We start from the raw sequence: 17,018 nt of genomic DNA, 5'->3' as shown, positions 1-17,018 counted from the left end.
ATATTAATTATTATGTAAAATAAAAAAAAACATAACAGGCTGGTTCCTAGTATTAATATCTTTTTGTATGTCTTCTACTACTGTATGTATGATGTCTTCTTCTGAATAATTATAACAAAATTATTCCTAAGTTTTGCTAATAAAGTTTCACTTTCTAATAGATTATTAAGTTTGACTAATTAGCAACTGGTTACTGTAAAGTGTTCATACTTGTAAAAAATATAAATTTGGCTCGTGTATAACAGTCATGTCAAAAAGCTACTTGGCTGTCATGATGGAGATATTGACTGTTCTATCACTGTAACTGAACCTTTTCTAGGATATGCATTTTCACAAAATTAGCCATTATGCTAGCATTATGCTTGATGCTTTCAGTAACCTAAATAAAGGGAGAAGGTAACTTACAGGCTGTTCTCAGACACTTGTTAATCTTTATTTTCTGAAGTACCTGCCTCCCAGCCAATTGATATCACTACTCCTAAAACAACAAAATGTATTACAACTGCTAAGAAGGAAGAAGGTAACTTACAGGCTGTTCTTTGACACTTGGAACATCAGTAACCTCACTTTCAGAATGTCCTTTCAACTGTTTATGCTCAATATTATTCCAGTACTAGTATAATAGGCAGGTACCTAATTAATACTAATATAGTAATAAAACAACACATGTAGTGTACAATAGGTAGGTGCCTAATTAATACTAATATAGTAATAAAACAACACATGTAGTGTACAATAGGTAGGTACCTAATTAATACTAATATAGTAATAAAACAACACATGTAGTGTACAATAGGTAGGTACCTAATTAATACTAATAAGTAATAAAACAACACATGTAGTGTACAATAGGTAGGTACCTAATTAATACTAATATAGTAATAAAACAACACATGTAGTGTACAATAGGTGGGTACCTAATTAATACTAATACAGTAATAAAACAACACATGTAGTGTACAATAGGTAGGTGCCTAATTAATACTAATATAGTAATAAAACAACACGTGTAGTGTACAATAGGTAGGTACCTAATCAATACTAATATAGTAATAAAACAACACATGTAGTGTACAATAGGCAGGTACCTAATTAATACTAATAAGTAATAAAACAACACATGTAGTGTACAATAGGTAGGTACCTAATTAATACTAATATAGTAATAAAACAACACATGTAGTGTACAATAGGTAGGTACCTAATTAATACTAATATAGTAATAAAACAACACATGTAGTGTACAATAGGTAGGTACCTAATTAATACTAATAAGTAATAAAACAACACATGTAGTGTACAATAGGTAGGTACCTAATCAATACTAATATAGTAATAAAACAACACATGTAGTGTACAATAGGCAGGTACCTAATTAATACTAATATAGTAATAAAACAACACATGTAGTGTACAATAGGTAGGTACCTAATTAATACTAATACAGTAATAAAACAACACATGTAGTGTACAATAGGTAGGTACCTAATCAATACTAATATAGTAATAAAACAACACATGTAGTGTACAATAGGCAGGTACCTAATTAATACTAATATAGTAATAAAACAACACATGTAGTGTACAATAGGTAGGTACCTAATCAATACTAATATAGTAATAAAACAACACATGTAGTGTACAATAGGTAGGTACCTAATTAATACTAATACAGTAATAAAACAACACATGTAGTGTACAATAGGTAGGTACCTAATTAATACTAATACAGTAATCAAACAACACATGTAGTGTACAATAGGTAGGTACCTAATTAATACTAATACAGTAATCAAACAACACATGTAGTGTACAATAGGTAGGTACCTAATTAATACTAATACAGTAATAAAACAACACATGTAGTGTATAATAGGTAGGTACCTAATTAATACTAATATAGTAATAAAACAACACATGTAGTGTACAATAGGTAGCAATGGCGGATCCAGGATGGGGCATTTGGGGCAAATGCCCCGCCCCCCCCTTCAAGAAATTGCATACAGGATAGAGATACTCTAATAGAGCAGTCAGTTACTCTAATAAAGCAGTCACAATGTTCATGAGGCAGTGTAGCTTACCTATGAAGCTATAAATAGGATTTTATTTTACATAACAGACGTGATATATTTGGTAAAGGATCACTAGCTATTATTGTTGTGACCTTTTTTTTTTTTTTTTTTTTTTGGTCTTCAACTGTTTTTCAGCAAGGTGCCCCCCTCTTTCCAAACTCTGGATCCGCCCCTGGGTAGGTACCTAATTAATACTAATATAGTAATAAAACAACACATGTAGTGTACAATAGGCAGGTACCTAATTAATACTAATATAGTATTAAAACAACGCATGGAGTGTACAATAGGTAGGTACCTAATTAATACTAATACAGTAATAAAACAACACATGTAGTGTACAATAGGTAGGTACCTAATTAATACTAATATAGTAATAAAACAACACATGTAGTGTACAATAGGTAGGTACCTAATTAATACTAATACAGTAATAAAACAACACATGTAGTGTACAATAGGTAGGTACCTAATTAATACTAATATAGTAATAAAACAACACATGTAGTGTACAATAGGTAGGTACCTAATTAATACTAATATAGTAATAAAACAACACATGTAGTGTACAATAGGTAGCAATGGCGGATCCAGGATGGGGTATTTGGGGCAAATGCCCCCCCCCCCCCCCCCCCCCTTCAAGAAATTGCATACAGGATAGAGATACTCTAATAGAGCAGTCAGTTACTCTAATAAAGCAGTCACAATGTTCATGAGGCAGTGTAGCTTACCTATGAAGCTATAAATAGGATTTTATTTTACATAACAGACGTGATATATTTGGTAAAGGATCACTAGCTATTATTGTTGTGACCTTTTTTTTTTTTTTTTTTTTTTGGTTTTCAACTGTTTTTCAGCAAGGTGCCCCCCCTCTTTCCAAACTCTAGATCCGCCCCTGGGTAGGTACCTAATTAATACTAATATAGTAATAAAACAACACATGTAGTGTACAATAGGCAGGTACCTAATTAATACTAATATAGTAATAAAACAACACATGGAGTGTACAATAGGTAGGTACCTAATTAATACTAATACAGTAATAAAACAACACATGTAGTGTACAATAGGTAGGTACCTAATTAATACTAATATAGTAATCAAACAACACATGTAGTGTACAATAGGTAGGTACCTAATTAATACTAATATAGTAATAAAACAACACATGTAGTGTACAATAGGTAGGTACCTAATTAATACTAATATAGTAATAAAACAACACATGGAGTGTACAATAGGTAGGTACCTAATTAATACTAATACAGTAATAAAACAACACATGTAGTGTACAATAGGTAGGTACCTAATTAATACTAATATAGTAATCAAACAACACATGTAGTGTACAATAGGTAGGTACCTATATAGTAATAAAACAACACATGTAGTGTACAATAGGTAGGTACCTAATTAATACTAATACAGTAATAAAACAACACATGGAGTGTACACATGTGCGTGCATGTGGTTGACTCCTAAAAGTAATTTTATAATTACCAGATTGGTGAAAATGATTCTTATAGCAGATGTAGCCTTCCAAGTAGGGGTCCAGGAATTATGCCTGCATAATTTTGAGCATAATGATGGGGTAAAAGAATAGGGAATTATTCTGGAATTTGAAGTCATTTAAGAGCATTATTGGCATAATATGCGATTTCGCATAAGTTGAGATCGAGATAATCTAATAGAGCAGTCACCTACTCTAATAGAACAGTCAAAGAAATAATTTTTTACTGTACTGCAACAGTAACTAAGCATCTTAGCAGCTAAAAGCTACCTTTCCTGTCTGATAGAACAACATAATTACTGAAACAAATTCCTGCTAAACATTATAAATTGCAAAAGTTGAACATTTGTTATAAAAATTGGGAATAATTTTGAGAATAACGAGTACATTTTGGGAATAAGTGATAACTTTTTTAGAGAAATTCGGAATAGAATAATGATGAAAATTTGGAGCATAATTTCCTGAGACCTACTTCTAAGTTTGAATAATCATAGCCCTTGGTTTGGTCTATCATCATGAAATTATACCAAGTAATGGTGGTATGTTATGGGCACAATATGACTAATTTACTGCAAGCAGCTGGTGTACTTTATTCACAAGTCAAGTTATAGGTTTCCAGGTACAGTACAAGTAATTGGAATAGCTGGAAGGCCCCATTCCACAGATCCACTCACCTTATAAATAATTTGTGACCATATCTACAAAAAAGTACCTTTATCGCACACATAATTTGACCCATCTTTAACTTTGAACTTCAGAGCTTTTTGTCATTCTATAATAATTATTATCATTGTCTAAGTATTCCAGGATTGATTCCACAGTTTAATATCTGGCTGCATTTTGATAAAAGACAACACTATAATATCAGGGAAAGCTTATCAGAAGCTTCTCAGTCAGTAGCTAACTAGAAGGAAATAATACATCAGTCTTGTGTGTTATCTTTATATTGTGTCAGGCCTGGAAGCCTTTCTGAATAAGGCAAGAGAGAATACAGTGGAGTGTATAAACTAAAATAATTATGATAACTTATATTCATTGTGCATATAAGACATGCTTAGTAAAGATGCTACAATGATATTATATTTTATTGACATCTTCTTTGTTAAATTTTACAAATCCTAAACCCTCACTTTTGAAACAGTGTTTATTCTAGGATTTCTCCTTTGGGGGGAATCAGGAATTTGGGGGGTGACCAGGTGAAAGTCTGCTATATAGTTATCCAAGTTCACAACTATATTAAACACTTGAAATAGTTGCTAAACACTGGTTAGTCATTTAATTAAGGCTTTTTCAAGAGTGTTGATTTTGATATTTGTGATTGGGTGAAGCCAGATTGTATGATCAGGCTTTCTGAGATTAAATCTGGATGGTATTTGTGGTAACTGTGCATGCCATTTTGAAAGTAGAAATTTTTACAAATTACACTTTCTGAGATTGAATTTTTAAGGACAATTTTTAGAGTTAAGTGTGCTAGTTGGAAAAAACTGGGTAGACTTGGGCTCTCAGATATTGAATAGCCATCACTATATGCATGAAATTTAGTATAGTTGTATATGTACCCTAGCAGATTTTTAAAAATTAATTGATCTGATATTGAATCTGAGAGTATTTTAAGGTTGTCGGCACTTGTAATTTTTAACCTGGGAAAATTTTTCATATTAATCACTATGAGATTGAATCTGAGAGCATGTTTGGTGTGCCATTTTAAAAACAACCTTAACCTATAAGTATAGTGTAGTAGTTGCTGACAATTTTAGGGGGTGAGTCTGAGATTTTAGTGGGGAAAGTTCCCCCACTAACAGCCCTAGAATAAACACTGCTTTGAAATCAGTATGTCCAACACAAGATTTGATTCTTCAGACAATTAAACACTACATATACTTAATACCTTGAACTGTAGAATTCTTTATCCATAGTGAATTTGACCATAATTGCATACAGAAGTTATACACCAACATGTTATTTATTTACAAGAAATCGACACTAACAATGTGTATAGTGTGTACTAGTCAATATCTCTGCCACTGTAATAAAATGAGTAATCAACTGTAGATGTGCAGATACCAATCTGCTTTATAATTAAGTGAGTTATCTAAACATTAAAGTTAGAGAACCTCTCCTGAGCTCTCATCGATATCTCTTAAAAATCCCAAGTATAGATGACCTCACTTGTTTCATTGATTTTTATTTTATGATCCCTACTCAAAATTTCTAAATTTTCCTTATACTTGTTTGTTTAACACAATGATGACTGGTGAACCAATGTGGTATGCTTTGATGTGGTATTGCATACCGCTTTGATGTGGTATTGCATACCGCTTTGATGTGGTATTGCATACCTCATCAAAACAATGAATGGCAGCCACCAGATAACATAGCTATGTAACTTGTACCCTGACTATAAACAAAATAAATTACCAGATTTGTGAAAAGGGATCTTCCCCACGCACCCAATTTGCCAACTTTCACAATTCATAATTTAAAAAGTTCTTGCCTTGAATGTTGGTTAATGGTGAGCACCAACATATAGCTCATTAGATAGTGAAAAGAATATCAGATTTGTATGCACATTGTATCTAAGTTATGGTTTTGCAAATTCGGTTATCACAGAGAATGACATAGCCATTGTGCTTAATGTTCAGCTTTGTTCTACCCATTATACAGCATTACAAACAAAGGAACAGTACCAGTAGCACAGTAGCAATCCACTCACTAAAATAAAATCGATTCACTACAGAAATTGCAACTAAATCACCCTAGTAGTAAATTATATCCTGACAATTATTATAACACCTAAATATTGTCAGATTAGTGAGGATGTTGCTTTACTGTGATATATATATATAGTAGACCTAATTACAGAGATGTAGGGTTAGAGAGGTGTTGTATATACATAGGTGAATATTACAATACTATTATGTGACCGGATCTGTGAAAAGGGGTCTTATAGCCTTTCCAAGTACATGTACTTTTCAATCCATAACTTGATTTGTATGGATGGTACCAACCTGAAAGTTGGTCACCTTACACTCCTTACTCCTAAATAGCTATATATATGATTTTGACTGGTTTTTAATTGCAGCAGGAAAAAACTGATTGTGGTTAATAAAAAGTTAGTATTAATTTTATAATACTAATCGTACAGGTGTGGAAAGACAAACACCTATGAGTCCTGCTCATTACACAAATCACACAATACTATACCTAGATAATTAAATCTAATAAATAAATCATAATTATACAATATAATAAACTAAATAAACAAATTATAGTCAAGTGTTATAGGATAGTAGCTAGCTATAGTGAATATCAATGTTGAAATCATTAATAGAAGGTGAATTGACAGTATCCCAAAGTAGGTTGTTCAGTTTACATATTATAATTATAAAATTAATCTTCAAGGTAGCTATGCATGCTCACTTCAGTCAGAACACTTGTAGTTGATATCAATTTGCATAATGTATTTTTAGTTGTTTACACATCTTTAAACATTGTAATGTCACATGTTATGGGGACATAAGTGTATATTATTATAGAGTCTTTCACACTTTCTTCTGTTACACTAGACTAGCAGTGTGACTATAAAGTATTTACAGATTTTGCGGTCTACATGTATTGTAATTACTAACACCAAAATTAGTTCAGTTTTAAAGCTAGCCTGGTGAGGGAATAGGATGCAATGAGATCGGGCCTACAAAAAAAGGTCATGTGGGCACATAAAGTTTGTTTAAATTTCAATCATAACCTTTGATATTTAAGCTATTGCCAATAACTTTTTGGCACCTACGTATTATCCATTTAACTGGCTATATAGTTACAGAATGCAGATATTCTATTCTAGTACTGATATGAACTGTTGCATGATGTGGTGTAGTTTGTGCCCACATGACCGGTCACAAACATTGAGCTATATGTACTGTATTATATTCCATTCATGTGCAAGTTGAGCTGGATCCTGAAAAACAACTAAAAATTTTAAGTGGATCTTTTCTCAACATTTTAGCCAACCAGATGATTAATGGTGACAGCAAAGGTGTCAAACAACAGACACATACAGTTTGGTAGCTCCATTACAAGTTCAGGAAGAGGCTGTAATGGACACTGAACTTTTATGGCTTCATTATAAGAAATGTATGGTAAAAATTTAGATTGGCCGTAAATAATATGTCAGACATTAGAACAAAAAAAATTGAAATATTTTTAGTGGGTCAAGCAGCACTACAAGTGTGCTAAATATTAAGATCGTGTGTAATAGGCCGTCTCAGCAAAAACCTGTTAGTTTTCACAACCATGCATTTTGAGAATAACTAAATGATGAAACTATGCATGCTACAAATAAAAACATACGTAAGCAAGTTTTAATTGAGCCATTACTGATGGGAAGCAAGTTTCAAATCAATTAAATCTATGTACCATCTTGCTTGCCTGTTCATGGGGAGTTTGAATATCATCGTTTTGTTTCATTAGCCCCAACAGTGTACATGCCATGTGTGCTTCCTTATGATGCAGCAAAATTGATGTTACTTCTTTATATAAAATTCCTTTATTGTAAGTGACTACAATGATAAAACTATTATATTGATTGATTTGCCAATTCATGAACGTGTAAGCCAAATCCCAACTCTGTAGACTAATGCAAATGAAAGTTATGGCAGCGAATTTAAATGCCTGCAGTTTATTTTCAGTAGAGTTGCTGTATATTTCGATTTCTTTGTTCTTCCTACCATCTAGTGCTATAATTCAAAAACTGCTAACCATAATTTGGACACCAGATAAAGCTGAGGAAATAAAATGAAATTCGGAAGTTGTGCGAACCAGGCAGAATTTGCTGAGATGGTCACATATTCATACATAAGCTTGCACACGCACAAACACAGGGATTGTAAACACACAGCTTAGAGAAGCCCCTTTTGACCACACTACTCTTATTAGTGCTCTCCTCCATCTCATCACTATCATCATCATCATCCAGTAGGACTAGTAATGTCCCATGACCTCCTGGTGTTCAACTCATCTGTCTTCTCTGTTACTGCACTAGCATGGGTACTTCTACTCCTTAAAACTGGGGTTTGAGCTAGTGGAGTTGAGAGGTATATCATAACAGAAAACTAGCACACAATGTAATGGACACCACAACTGGTTTATTTTTAACATACAGCTTCATACGTAGTTATAGTCATCTGACCACTAGAGGTTTGCATAACTACTAGGGTGTTTATTGTTACAGTAGTGGGAAGTGAGCTGGAGGATACTTACTGATCTTATCACATGTACGTATCACAAATCAATTTATGGCCACTTCCTTTTAGAAGTAGCACAATGTCAAGCAATTGTAATTGTAACTTTCCTTCACCACACATCTTCCAATTCTATGAATATGGAAATCATAACTTAATGATTCAGAAATAAATTACCCTGAAATTTTCTTCATCCATTAAGCCACACTATTGACCAAATTTCAACCCAATAGCCATTTCAATTCTGAAGTTGTGATTTATCAAAATTGGCATAATATGTACATGAAAGACCCCTTTCGCAAATCCAGTTACATATACATACAAGTTATCACTAATTGTAAATAAAAACTTACATAGGTCCCCCTCAATATTATACAATAATGCACTAATATGGAAATAGTATAGCATTTATTCCTAAGGTGCACCAAGAACAATTAGCTACTGTATAGTTTGTCTTGGCTACTCTACTTTGTTTTAATTCATCACAGATCAATGTATGGCCACTTCCTTTTAGAAGTAGCACAATGTCAGACAAGTAATTGTAATTGTGATTTTCCTTCACCAAAATGTTCCAAAATAGCACATGAGAGAATTGTGCACTAGTAAACTGATATATTTTAGATGATTTTAATGTTTAGTTCCCGTTTGTAAAATTTAATGAACAGAGTATAATATACATTATCCTATTGTTGGGACTAATTCCTTATTGTTTATTGTTCTGGCATTACTAACCAATATCTACAAGTTTTACACAGGTCAATCTCAACTATGCATGCAGCTATCAATAAGTTTCAGTGAAATGTCTGAAATAAGAAGTACATATATTCCTGATGTTGCTTTATTGTGCTAAATATAATAGACTCAATTACAGAGGTGTAGGGTTAGAGAGGTATATTTTAATACTATGTGACTAGATCTGCGAAAAGGTCTTATAGCCTTTCCAATTGCATGTGTGCTTGGCAATCCATAACCTGACTTGTGTTTATGGTATTAGCCTGATATTTAGTCACCTTACACTCCTAACATAGCACTATTCCTGGATGTAATTTTAAAATAATAGGCCAGGTTAAACATATAATGAGTTATGACTCATCAAACCTAGAATTTTGGATAGACTATAATACCCCTTTTGCAGATCTGGTCACATATACATAATATTATACAATTCTGTAGAAGTTGCAACTCTATATACGCAATTTAATTATTTTTTATAGTAAAGTGCACAACTTGCAAGAAGTAGCTATACACATGATTTTGACTGGATTTTAATTGCAGCAGGAAAAACTGATTGTGATTAATAAAAAAGTTGGTATTAATTTTATAATAATAATTGTACAGATGTGAAAAGACAAACACCTGTGAGTCCTGCTTGTTACACAAATCACACAATACTATACCTAGATAATTAAATCATATATATACATTATAATAAACTAATAATTTAATAGACAAAAAATATTGCTATAGTCAAGTGTTATAGGGTAGTAGCTAGCTATAGTGAATATCAATGTTGAAATCATTAATAGAAGGTGAATTGACACATGCCCAATCACAAACGTTGAGCTATATGTATTATATTCCATTCATGTACAAGTTGAGCTGGATCCTGAAAACAGCTAAAAATTAAAAGTGAATCGTTTCTCAAGAGGGCAAACATTTTAGCCAACTAGATGATTAATGGTGACAGCAAAGGTGTCAACAACAGACACATGCAGTTTGGTGGCTCCATTACAAGTTCAGGAAGGGGCACTGTGCTTTTATGGCTTCCTTATAAGAAATGTGTGATGGTAATAAGTTTGAATGGCCATAAATATTATATCAGACATCTGAACGAAAAAATTTTGAAACATTTTTAGTGGGTCAATCAGTACTACAAGTGTGCCAAATTTCAAGATTGTGTGTAATAGCATCATCCATGAGTTATTAAATGTTTTTGAAGATCCAGCTCAACACGTACATACTATATCAAATTTTGTACCTAGCTGTAATCAGTCAACTGGCATCATCATGTGACCTGGAAATAATGTAGCAAACTTGAAACTTTGTTATTCTAGAGCTCTTGCGTAACACAGTAACGTACGTATACATCTAAGACAAGAAAGTTTCAAGTTATAACACATGAAAAAGCTATTAGTAAGACATGCACCACTTTGGGTTACTAATGTCTCACACTACACAGTAGTTCAGTAAAACACTTCACAATGGAAAATAATATGAATCATTATACACAGCTATGTATTTACAAAAATGAGACAAGAACCAGTTTGTATTTGATGTAATTCACATTCCAAAATAATAAAAGCCACAAACCAGCTAAATACAAATCAATAATACATAAAAGATGACATAATTAAAATAATTATGTTGTTATCGGCTCACTCCAAAATAGATCATGGTATTTGTAGTAGCGCCCAAATGAACTCAAGTGAATTCTAAGGTTCATATGAAGAATGAATGAACATTCGAATATGGGTTGAACAGTTCAAACTAGATAGTGATACAGTTAACTATTCCATAATGATATGTGGGAAGCTAAACGTATGGTATTTTGGAATTTAATCAAGTTAACTAGTGTTGATGGTTTAGTGGTGTTACAGGCCATGTCTATAAAGTAAACTGTGAGGTTTTAAGGTTTCCATGTTGTGCCAGTCACTTGCCTCAGCTGTATAGCCATAGTAAAACCTAGTAACCACACTTGTGGTATTCAATTTTAAGTTTTCTGAGTACAAGTGTTGAGTCAGTACAATTGCACGCATTGCAAACTTGTGAGACCACATTAATATGCGACATTTATATACAGGAACCATTTCTATTTAAAAGTTGGAAAGATTCGTAAACGTTAGTTAATAAATGTTTGAACCCTGACAATCCAAGTTTGTTTGGGCCCTAGTTTGTAGGTCACTTGCTAAATTTGTCTACAAAGTTTCTTACCAGCCTTAAAGCCACTTTTTACTGTAATATTTTCAAAGTAATCTTTTTCACCATAACATGGAGGGTGATAGATCACATCATAGTCATCTACCTTGTCTGGACTAAACACACTTAGCTCTCAATATTGTTTGGGATTACTACAACTTGTCATTGAGGGACTTAGTGAGCCGTGACTTTTTCTCTAGTGTAAACTGAGAGATTGTACTAAGTTCTCTAGAGTGAACTGAGAGATTGTGGGGCTGCTTATTATTATTATTATGATTAAAGTACTTGGTAAAGGCAGAGCCTATATACCAGAAAGCCTTATAAAGACCTGTTTAATGATGTTTACCAGTTACTACATTAGAGTGAGCTCCATTTCAGTTGGTACATGATCAGGTGATGATACAGCAATCATGAGATCATCGAAAATCAAATTTCTGAATATGTGACTGAATTTTGGAAAATCACCCATATGGGCACACTTTACATCTAAAATATTTAATGATCAAATCACAAACTTTATAGTGCAAATCTACTTGTTCATGGTTGTAAACCATTCTCAATACCTTAAATTACAAAAAAAATACTTGAAATATTTTCAAGAATGTGCTCTGCTCTTATTAGCAACCCACTAAAAATGAAAATTCTAATTGTTTCATGTGTGCCCATACGGGTGATTTTCCAAAATTCAGTCACATATAATCATCATATTGCCTTTATGAGACAAGTTACAGAATAAAATCCTCTTATGAAGATGGAGATACTCTAAACTCTAATAGAACAGTCAACTCATATAATCTAATCCTCCACAGCTATTGATTCATGGGTATCATCAATGGTAGATCCAGGATGGGGAATTTGGAGCAAATGCCTCCCCCCCTCCCCCCCACCTTGTGCAGGAGCCAGTCATAGCTACATACTTCTGATTAAAATACTAAACTTTATGTCAGGCCAAGATTAGTTTATAAAATATGCACATTTTACTACAGTAGCATTTATTACAAACTTTACCTGAAACCAAAGTAAACTAACTGTAAATTGTCATCCAGCATCTTCGTGTGTGCTAAGCACCTCTAAAATAATTATTGTGCTGCTGTCATCATTGCATTCAGTGCCTTTAAACAGTACACTTCACAACCATCTGCAAATGCCAAAATTGCAAACTCAACAGTGAGACACTACTAAGAGGTGATTATTTGCTGCTTCAAAAATGCAGCAATTATGACAAGATAATCTGGCTCTCCCCAACCACGTACAACTTAGCCTGTTTGCGCCCCTCTCCTTGCCAGCTCCTGGATCTACCCCTGATCATCTACACCATCTTCCCATTCATGGGCATGGTTTTTTGCTAATGAAATGTACATTGTCCTTTATTCTCCATTCTTTTTTATAGATATTAAATACAAAATGATTAATAGGCCAAAGGCCTTTAACTATGTCCATATCCAGTTTTCCTCCTGTATTAGTTTAATAACTTAAAGGCTATTAAATTTTTGCCAGATCAGGTAAGTCATTCCATTGTTGGTCATTCCAAAGTTGAAAAGTGTTGACCAATGCTTCTGTTAATTCTTGGTTCAATTGGTGACCCCTGCATGGTGACACCATCTTGTTGTAATGTAAAAATATCTTTTGGGTCGATTTGATAGAGTGATTTTAACATTAAACACCTCAATTAGGTCTCCTCTTGTACTACAAAATAAAGTGAGTACAAATCAAGATATTCAAGTCTAGCTTCATAAAGTAGTGTAGAGACAGATGGCATCAACTTAGTGGCCCTTTTTTTTGTACCTTTTCTAATACATCAATGTCAATACTAGATTATGCTCATTATGCAACTGATAAAACCAAAACTTAATGTTTAAAATCTACTACACATTAGTTATTATACACAGCTCAGATCTAATTACTGATGATGTCACTATTATCATCTGATATCTTCAAAGAATACTCTGTTGTCCACAGAACAAGTTGGTTTGGTAAAGTTTTAATTGGCTTAAACTTAATTATATGGCAACTGTTGTGTTAAGCTGTTCATCAACATCTTGCTACTGTGATGTCATTAGCTATTTTAATGAAATTTTCAGCCAAGACATTCAGATGAATGTTTATGCCCATCACTTTATGAGTGCTTCTTAAACTTCTGCAATGTCACTGTCCATAAATACAATGGTGTCTTGACCGGCTCATCAATTTTATGAGGACCTGAGAATAGGGCACAATACATACGTATTGTTTCATACACTCTATCTAGCAAGCTACATGTAGTGAGTAGTCATATGCAATCCATTTATACTCATTACTGAAACATGTTTGGTTAAGAGATTTAGATGCTTTCCATACTATAATCTTCTATGACACTTGACAGAGCGTATAGGTAAAATGTAATGGGACTCTAGTGTTTCAAGCTTCTTTTCATTTGAGTTATGGAAACCATTTCCCGTATCCTTGTATACACTTCAAGTCACTGAGCCTCTAAAATAGTCTACACTGTGCTGCTATAGTGCTAACTGAAGTTTTAACTATCAGTGCAATTGGAAATCAATGCCTATAATAGGTTACACAAGATCTATCTAACTACTGAATCCTTATGCTTAGCTATTTACAACTACAGTAGCTTATAGCTTATGATGATTCTACTGTATATTAAGATATATACATACTATTACACCTTTAATAGGCTAGGTAACACAACACCAAGGGGTATTGTGGCTGCTCTATCTAAGTATCTTACTGCTCTATTAGAGTAATATACATTGATCTAGTTCTCCTTAGCTGCCTTGGTTGCCTTAGTGGTAAGTAGCAATGCCACTGAACCCTCTCCTGTTAATTCCATAGTCCTGCAACGTTTACCAATGAAATTTTCAGGAAATGTATAAGTTTATCATGCACATTTCCTGATAGGAATTAGGCACATTCATGCATATAATTACCAAAAGCAAGAGTTCATAATATACATATACTAAATACATATATTATGAACTCTTACCAAAAGATAAATTCATTGTGACAATTCCTTACACAATTCCATGTGCATTTTCTTTCATTCAGGAATTACGCACATTCGGGTATTTCTGACTCAAGGAATTGTCATAATTTGTTATGCACGAAACGTCAGGAAACATAATTTTTTTGCACAGTGGTAAATATAGGGACCATGAATACACTGATACAAATAGAACGACTTATATACAATCTAAAGATTGTTTTTATTTTTAACTAGAGATAGATTCGTTCTATGCCCAAGTGATAAAATGCAGGAGTCCTACTGTATGTCTGCTATACAAACAATAGCAGTGTAAGGTCATGCTCATTTTGTATCACCTTCAAGTTATAATGTTTCGTCTGAAAATATTGTTAGCCATAAACTCCAAAACAAACACTCACCAACAACCTATTGTGAGAATGTTCTATTATTAGAGTATATGTGACTGCTCTATTAGAGTATACATGACTGATCTGTTTATTAATACTTTACAGCAAAAATACTGAAGGTTCCCTACAGCTGTTTAAAGATGTTATTATAGGTGTGTTCAAAAATTTACAGAAAGTAGAAAAAATCCTTGATCTGACCTAGGCAGCTTCGAACCTGCAACAATCCAATTAACAATTGAACGCTTACAGCAGTTTTCCAGGTAGTCAGGACATTTTCTCCTTGTATTTGTATCCATAGGAACTCTAGTGAGTGACTTATTATCTCTAAGTACCCCAAGTAGAACCAAATGGATATTACTTACTGTATTATTTTATAATATTCTTTTTAAAAGTTTTATAATGAGGCCTCATGAGTGTAGGGGTGTAGGGAAGGGGTTTTCTATGGTTTCGGGGATCCTTTTTAAAATTTAGACTTCTAAGCTTGCAGCAAGAACTTTACACAGCACTAATTTGGCAGCACAAAATTACACAGCATAAGTATTGCAACCAAAGTTTGGAAAATCACCCATATGGGTGCATCTGACACCTAAAATATATTTAATGATCAAATCGCAAACTTTATAGTGCAAATCTATGGTTGTAAGCTATTCTCAATGCTGTAAATTTCTTCAAATGTTTTCAAAACTGCAACCTGCTGTTATAGCAAGCCACTAAACATGAAAAGTTTAATTATTTCATGCACGCCCATATGGGCAATTTTCCAAAGTTCACAAAGCCACAATTTATATAGTAGAAAACTTTCTTCCAGGGAAGGATTTGCAGATGGAACATGAGCCCTCTTAAAAACGTGCTTGAAAGATTGATATACTCTGATAGAGCAGTCAGATACATCCTAGCAGAGCAGTCACATTTACTCTAATAGAACATTGATGTAAATATCCATAAAAATACATTGTTGTTGGAGAGTGTTATTCTTTGTGTTTTTTATCTTCATTAGCTAAACAACAAACCAGATATTGTAGCTACCATTATAATTTAATGCATGATGCAAAACTGATCACAGCCTTACACTGCAGCAGTAAAGATACAGTTAGACCTCCTGTATTTTACAGTGTGCGAAATAACTTTTCAGACATGTCCTGTCGTACTGTCAGGGCATTGCAAAACTTGAGTGGACATTAAGCAATTTGACTGGACATTTTAACTTCTATTGTTTCTCCTTTCCTATGTTTCTACCACTTGTATGTTTGTATCAAACACTGGGGCCACCAATGTACTGTACAGCTGATTACTTGTCAACCACTCACTGATACTGATAGTACAGCATTTTAAAGGTAGCTACTGGCCACATGAAAGGGCTTCTATGCAATAAATTGGGCCTTTGTAGGAAAGGAACCATAAGGACTTCAGTCAGGGCTTGCCTTGGAATGATATAGCTATGTGGTCAAACTTTGCTTATGCTGGCAGCTGCCATGGCTTAGAATATATAATGGCTCTATCCCTAATATAAATAGATGCACTGATGTCTTGTTCATTCTAACTTAAAAACTGGTTGTATAGGTGATCATGGATACCACAGGTAAAAGCTACTAACTGTAATCAGGTTATAAATACATTTTACTACTACAGTACAGGTGACTGAGACAAGTAGGCTGGCACAACATAGTAAACTGTTAACCTCAGAGTACATCTTGGGCATACCCTTGTGGTCAGTACAAACCAAAAGCAAATAACTTAATTACATGTCAATACCATCATGTCTGGCCTCCCTCCTAGCCCAATGCTAACACTATAAACTTTGAAAGGACATTATTTCCGGACAAATTCAATGATGACCTGACACCTAGTGTAATTGACCGGAAATTGTCCGGTGTCCGGACGTTATTTCGCACACTGTATTTTATCACTGACTTG

This window comes from Dysidea avara, chromosome 2, assembly GCF_963678975.1.
Source record: "Dysidea avara chromosome 2, odDysAvar1.4, whole genome shotgun sequence".
In the NCBI taxonomy this organism is placed as follows: Eukaryota; Metazoa; Porifera; class Demospongiae; order Dictyoceratida; family Dysideidae; genus Dysidea; species Dysidea avara.
Note: the sequence above shows the minus strand (reverse complement) of the source record.